Source organism: Schistocerca americana, unplaced genomic scaffold (genome assembly GCF_021461395.2).
Source record: "Schistocerca americana isolate TAMUIC-IGC-003095 unplaced genomic scaffold, iqSchAmer2.1 HiC_scaffold_112, whole genome shotgun sequence".
NCBI lineage: Eukaryota > Metazoa > Arthropoda > Insecta > Orthoptera > Acrididae > Schistocerca > Schistocerca americana.
In genome coordinates, this window is record NW_025725176.1 from 555,001 (window position 1) to 562,500 (window position 7,500).

Sequence of the window (7,500 nt, forward strand, 5' to 3'; positions counted from 1 at the left end):
TGCAATACCTCCATCTATGCGAATCTGACAACACTACGTCCGCCATGCCGAGCGCACCGCAAAACATACCGCCATCTGTAGGTCTCCCGCAACATGACCTCCTGCAACGACGATACCGTCATCTATGAGACGCCAAGCCGACTAAGACAGCCATGGGCCCACAGTGCCCTTCTTTCGACCCCACCCACAAAGCCTGCATCCTCTGTCGACAACAGCACCCCAACGCCAGCGCCTCTGCCGCACGAAGTCGTGGACCGGCAATCACTCCACCTGCACCCGTTCGTGCCCCACCCCAACCGCCCAACCCGCAACTCCAGCGGATGAACGGCGGACTTTGCTCGCACGCGCAATGTGCAATCCACCCCTATAACGTGCGTTTCATGAAGAGTTATGTCCAATATGCGACATTCCCGCTGTCCCTATACATGAGCTGCGAGCTGTACCACTTACGAGCTACAGACGCGATCGCGTTGCTCTCTGTACGAATGCAGATGCTCAGCGGTCAGCTAGGAGGCGCTCCATCCATGTCGGTACCGGTGAGCGTTGCACTCGCAGTCGCAAAAACGTACGGCAAGTATATTACTCGGAAGAGTCAATGACAGTCCAAGCCCCCCTGCGTGGGAAGAGTCTTTCTAGGCCATGACCCACCGGAAGGGCGCAGCGTCCCCCACCCCAGACATGTGACGTCACACTATCGGTATTGACGACTAGACTGATTCCTTATAATCATTTGCCATACACCGGTGGAAGCTGCCGAGACGAGTAACTACATGGCGGCCTCGCCGTGTCACTAATGTACAGAGATACAACAGTTTCGACTGGAACCGGATGAAACGTATACACGGCGCTGATTAGTAATAGATAGAGCCATCAAAATACAGATAATGTATACAACTGTCCGTATACATGCTGAAAGACTCTGCTCACAATCACAACCACACGTCAGCCAGACACTCTTATCACGCACTACTCTCTGCCTGTAACAGGCACAGAGACAATATGTAAGCACCAGCATGGAACAACACCCAGTGCATCCTCTCCGCCACATTAGACTATCCACACTATCATAACCAGACCGGGAGGTCCACTCACAAAACAGAATATCCCACCCTTCCGACAACCACCATTGCTCAGCTAAGCCACCAACACCCACACATGTCCTACACAGGGGTACACCCAACATCACAATACTGCCTCCTGTCACAGCACACAAACAATGGCAGGAATGAAAGACACAGGTCTGCCACAAGCATGGAATCAGAGCGCCGCCTGTTATGAGCCAAAGGTGCACCCTGACGTGGCAAATCAGATGATGCCGCAGTCATTTACTTACGATAATCACAATCAACAAACCGGCCCCCCCCCCCCCCAAAACACCTTTCCTTACAACAATGTGTACCTTAACCTAACCCGTATTGTGCCTTAACCTAACCCGTATTGTGCCTTAACCTAACCCGTATTGTGCCTTAACCTAACCCGTATTGTCCCTTAACCTAACCCGTATTGTGCCTTAACCTAACCCGTATTGTGCCTTAACCTAACCCGTATTGTGCCTTAACCTAACCCGTATTGTGCCTTAACCTAACCCGTATTGTGCCTTAACCTAACCCACGTTGTGCCTTAACCTAACCCACGTTGTGCCTTAACCTAACCCACGTTGTGCCTTAACCTAACCCACGTTGTGCCTTAACCTAACCCACGTTGTGCCTTAACCTAACCCACGTTGTGCCTTAACCTAACCCACGTTGTGCCTTAACCTAACCCGTATTGTGCCTTAACCTAACCCGTATTGTGCCTTAACCTAACCCGTATTGTGCCTTAACCTAACCCGTATTGTGCCTTAACCTAACCCGTATTGTGCCTTAACCTAACCCGTATTGTGCCTTAACCTAACCCGTATTGTGCCTTAACCTAACCCGTATTGTGCCTTAACCTAACCCGTATTGTGCCTTAACCTAACCCGTATTGTGCCTTAACCTAACCCACGTTGTGCCTTAACCTAACCCACGTTGTGCCTTAACCTAACCCACGTTGTGCCTTAACCTAACCCACGTTGTGCCTTAACCTAACCCACGTTGTGCCTTAACCTAACCCACGTTGTGCCTTAACCTAACCCACGTTGTGCCTTAACCTAACCCACGTTGTGCCTTAACCTAACCCATATTGTGCCTTAACCTAACCCATATTGTGCCTTAACCTAACCCATATTGTGCCTTAACCTAACCCATATTGTGCCTTAAACTAACCCATATTGTGCCTTAACCTAACCCATATTGTGCCTTAACCTAACCCATATTGTGCCTTAACCTAACCCATATTGTGCCTTAACCTAACCCATATTGTGCCTTAACCTAACCCATATTGTGCCTTAACCTAACCCATATTGTGCCTTAACCTAACCCATATTGTGCCTTAACCTAACCCATATTGTGCCTTAACCTAACCCGTATTGTGCCTTAACCTAACCCGTATTGTGCCTTAACCTAACCCGTATTGTGCCTTAACCTAACCCGTATTGTACCTTAACCTAACCCGTATTGTGCCTTAACCTAACCCGTATTGTGCCTTAACCTAACCCGTATTGTGCCTTAACCTAACCCGTATTGTGCCTTAACCTAACCCGTATTGTGCCTTAACCTAACCCGTATTGTGCCTTAACCTAACCCGTATTGTGCCTTAACCTAACCCGTATTGTGCCTTAACCTAACCCGTATTGTGCCTTAACCTAACCCGTATTGTGCCTTAACCTAACCCGTATTGTGCCTTAACCTAACCCGTATTGTGCCTTAACCTAACCCGTATTGTGCCTTAACCTAACCCGTATTGTGCCTTAACCTAACCCACGTTGTGCCTTAACCTAACCCACGTTGTGCCTTAACCTAACCCACGTTGTGCCTTAACCTAACCCACGTTGTGCCTTAACCTAACCCACGTTGTGCCTTAACCTAACCCACGTTGTGCCTTAACCTAACCCACGTTGTGCCTTAACCTAACCCACGTTGTGCCTTAACCTAACCCACGTTGTGCCTTAACCTAACCCACGTTGTGCCTTAACCTAACCCACGTTGTGCCTTAACCTAACCCATATTGTGCCTTAACCTAACCCATATTGTGCCTTAACCTAACCCATATTGTGCCTTAACCTAACCCATATTGTGCCTTAACCTAACCCATATTGTGCCTTAACCTAACCCATATTGTGCCTTAACCTAACCCATATTGTGCCTTAACCTAACCCATATTGTGCCTTAACCTAACCCATATTGTGCCTTAACCTAACCCATATTGTGCCTTAACCTAACCCATATTGTGCCTTAACCTAACCCATATTGTGCCTTAACCTAACCCATATTGTGCCTTAACCTAACCCATATTGTGCCTTAACCTAACCCATATTGTGCCTTAACCTAACCCATATTGTGCCTTAACCTAACCCATATTGTGCCTTAACCTAACCCATATTGTGCCTTAACCTAACCCATATTGTGCCTTAACCTAACCCATATTGTGCCTTAACCTAACCCATATTGTGCCTTAACCTAACCCATATTGTGCCTTAACCTAACCCATATTGTGCCTTAACCTAACCCATATTGTGCCTTAACCTAACCCATATTGTGCCTTAACCTAACCTATATTGCGCCTTAACCTAACCTACGTTGCGCCTTAACCTAACCCACGTTGCGCCTTAACCTAACCCACGTTGCGCCTTAACCCAACCCACGTTGCGCCTTAACCCAACCCACGTTGCGCCTTAACCCAACCCACGTTGGGCCTTAACCCAACCCACGTTGCGCCTTAACCCAACCCACGTTGGGCCTTAACCCAACACACGTTGGGCCTTAACCCAACACACGTTGGGCCTTAACCCAACACACGTTGGGCCTTAACCCAACACACGTTGGGCCTTAACCCAACACACGTTGGGCCTTAACCCAACACACGTTGGGCCTTAACCCAACACACGTTGGGCCTTAACCCAACACACGTTGGGCCTTAACCCAACACACGTTGGGCCTTAACCCAACACACGTTGGGCCTTAACCCAACACACGTTGGGCCTTAACCCAACACACGTTGGGCCTTAACCCGCTCTGTAATTGTCATACGACGCGTTAAATTAGTGTAGTGTTGCCTAACTGCAACCCCCGCAATATAGTTTGCTACTCGCACTGCCTGGTCCCCAGTGTATCGCTTCATGTTAAACACCTTGCAGCGATACACTGTAATGTGGATGGCAGCAGGACGTACATGCTCAATGCCCTTCGCAGTTGTTCATTGGCATTCGCATGGCGAAGCACTTAGCCTACGCTGTGGTACGGCCTGTGTCAACTGTCCGCTGATGTTGTACGTCCAAATCACACACTGTACTGCACATTGGTCCTCATGTACTGAATGATACATCGTGGTACATGTGACCGTACAACGACTGCGCCAACAACGGCGAACCATGCGGTCCAACTGTTGTGCACTCAGCTATGTGTCGTCTCCCTATAAGAGCCGGATTGCAGTGTGGTATGCCCTGGATGGCGATCAGCATGAGCCGTCTGTTGATGTAGTGGCGCGTGTTGTCAGACGTAGTCGTCTCTTCTCACACACCGTGACAGCATGGTGCACTGCGTTCCACATCTGCGACATGCGACAGAGGCCGGTTGACAGTCGTTCGCGCAATGGACATCGCATACGTACGGGGGCCACCTTCCACGTGTTCGCGAAGCGTGCACATGTTGTTGCGTGTATGTGGGCAGACATAGTGTGTCGTGACACCTGACACAGGCATGCAACAATCGTTGAATTTGCAAATGGCGATGGACGTCTACGTTTGCTGGTGACGTTACGCAAATGAACAACTGGTAAACCGTTGTGGTGCGGTTGTTCTCGCTAGAGGTGAATCAGTGATGGCGACGATCGGTTGAGCTACCAACCGGTTGTTTCAGCGATACCCACCATGCCCACGAACGTGAATGGCATGTGGGTGTGAAGCGATACGCGGCGGTGGCTGGGTGGGACCGTCCCCGGCCGGTGAGGGGGGGCCTCCCGGCGTGCTGGCCGCGCGGTGCGTGGGCGCACGCGCTACAGCCGGCTGGTGGGGGCGGCCAGTGGCAGGCGCGCCGGCCGACGGAGGCGGCAGGCGGCGCAGCTGCGCGCCGGCGCACCCTGCACGCGGCGCCGTGCGGCCAAAGTAGGTCCTCGCGGGCCCGGTGCGAAGCGCGGTGGACATCTGCAGTGTGCTGGTCCGATTGAGGACTGTGTGCGCTGAGGATGCGCCGCCGCCCGGCGCTCGGCGCCGCGACGCCGTCTGCTGCTCGGTCGCCTCTGCGGTTCTCGCAGGTGGTTTGTATCGCAGCTGTGCGGACGTGTTGGCGCGTGCGCTGTGCTGGGAGAGTTCGCTTCGGCACCCAAGTGGGGCTTTTGTCCTTCTGTGGCGCTGGCGTTGGAGCTGCCGGCCACCGTAGGTGGCGCGTGTTGTCTCCCGCCGGCAATGCCACGACAGCACGCTCCCGGGCCTCTGTCGGCAGCGGCAAGCTCAGTTGGGAGCACGGGTGGTCGCACCTAAAGCGTCTACTCGCCAAACTCCGGGCGATTGCGCCTCTCTCGAACCCGACCAAGTACTTAGGACGGCGCTGCGCGCCGCCGGGACCTGAGAGGGTTTCGAGGTGTATCGTGCAGGGGAGCTCAGCCTCCTCCTGTTTGCAGAATAATTGAGCGGACGCTTGCGTGTTCGCGCGGGCCCCCGGGACACACTCCCGGGCGGCCGGCTGCTCAGCTCTAGTTGACGCAGCTCCCTGGTTGATCCTGCCAGTAGTCATATGCTTGTCTCAAAGATTAAGCCATGCATGTCTCAGTACAAGCCGCATTAAGGTGAAACCGCGAATGGCTCATTAAATCAGTTATGGTTCCTTAGATCGTACCCACGTTACTTGGATAACTGTGGTAATTCTAGAGCTAATACATGCAAACAGAGTCCCGACCAGAGATGGAAGGGACGCTTTTATTAGATCAAAACCAATCGGTCGGCTCGTCCGGTCCGTTTGCCTTGGTGACTCTGAATAACTTTGGGCTGATCGCACGGTCCTCGTACCGGCGACGCATCTTTCAAATGTCTGCCTTATCAACTGTCGATGGTAGGTTCTGCGCCTACCATGGTTGTAACGGGTAACGGGGAATCAGGGTTCGATTCCGGAGAGGGAGCCTGAGAAACGGCTACCACATCCAAGGAAGGCAGCAGGCGCGCAAATTACCCACTCCCGGCACGGGGAGGTAGTGACGAAAAATAACGATACGGGACTCATCCGAGGCCCCGTAATCGGAATGAGTACACTTTAAATCCTTTAACGAGTATCTATTGGAGGGCAAGTCTGGTGCCAGCAGCCGCGGTAATTCCAGCTCCAATAGCGTATATTAAAGTTGTTGCGGTTAAAAAGCTCGTAGTTGGATTTGTGTCCCACGCTGTTGGTTCACCGCCCGTCGGTGTTTAACTGGCATGTATCGTGGGACGTCCTGCCGGTGGGGCGAGCTGAAGGCGTGCGACGCGCCTCGTGCGTGCTCGTGCGTCCCGAGGCGGACCCCGTTGCAATCCTACCAGGGTGCTCTTGAGTGAGTGTCTCGGTGGGCCGGCACGTTTACTTTGAACAAATTAGAGTGCTTAAAGCAGGCAAGCCCGCCTGAATACTGTGTGCATGGAATAATGGAATAGGACCTCGGTTCTATTTTGTTGGTTTTCGGAACCCGAGGTAATGATTAATAGGGACAGGCGGGGGCATTCGTATTGCGACGTTAGAGGTGAAATTCTTGGATCGTCGCAAGACGAACAGAAGCGAAAGCATTTGCCAAGTATGTTTTCATTAATCAAGAACGAAAGTTAGAGGTTCGAAGGCGATCAGATACCGCCCTAGTTCTAACCATAAACGATGCCAGCCAGCGATCCGCCGCAGTTCCTCCGATGACTCGGCGGGCAGCCTCCGGGAAACCAAAGCTTTTGGGTTCCGGGGGAAGTATGGTTGCAAAGCTGAAACTTAAAGGAATTGACGGAAGGGCACCACCAGGAGTGGAGCCTGCGGCTTAATTTGACTCAACACGGGAAACCTCACCAGGCCCGGACACCGGAAGGATTGACAGATTGATAGCTCTTTCTTGATTCGGTGGGTGGTGGTGCATGGCCGTTCTTAGTTGGTGGAGCGATTTGTCTGGTTAATTCCGATAACGAACGAGACTCTAGCCTGCTAACTAGTCGCGTGACATCCTTCGTGCTGTCAGCGATTACTTTTCTTCTTAGAGGGACAGGCGGCTTCTAGCCGCACGAGATTGAGCAATAACAGGTCTGTGATGCCCTTAGATGTTCTGGGCCGCACGCGCGCTACACTGAAGGAATCAGCGTGTCTTCCTAGGCCGAAAGGTCGGGGTAACCCGCTGAACCTCCTTCGTGCTAGGGATTGGGGCTTGCAATTGTTCCCCATGAACGAGGAATTCCCAGTAAGCGCGAGTCATAAGCTCGCGTTG

The 7,500-nt window shown here is 52.2% G+C and overlaps 1 non-coding gene across 1 annotated transcript in view; it reads left to right on the top strand.

Annotated features, from left to right (window-relative positions):
• Nucleotides 1-5,783: 5,783 nt before the first annotated feature.
• Nucleotides 5,784-7,500, top strand: part of LOC124560843 — a 1,910-nt gene continuing 193 nt past the window's right edge. The window contains exon 1 of the ribosomal RNA XR_006969350.1: nt 5,784-7,500. This exon is cut by the window's right edge and continues 193 nt beyond it. This is a non-coding gene — a ribosomal RNA (small subunit ribosomal RNA).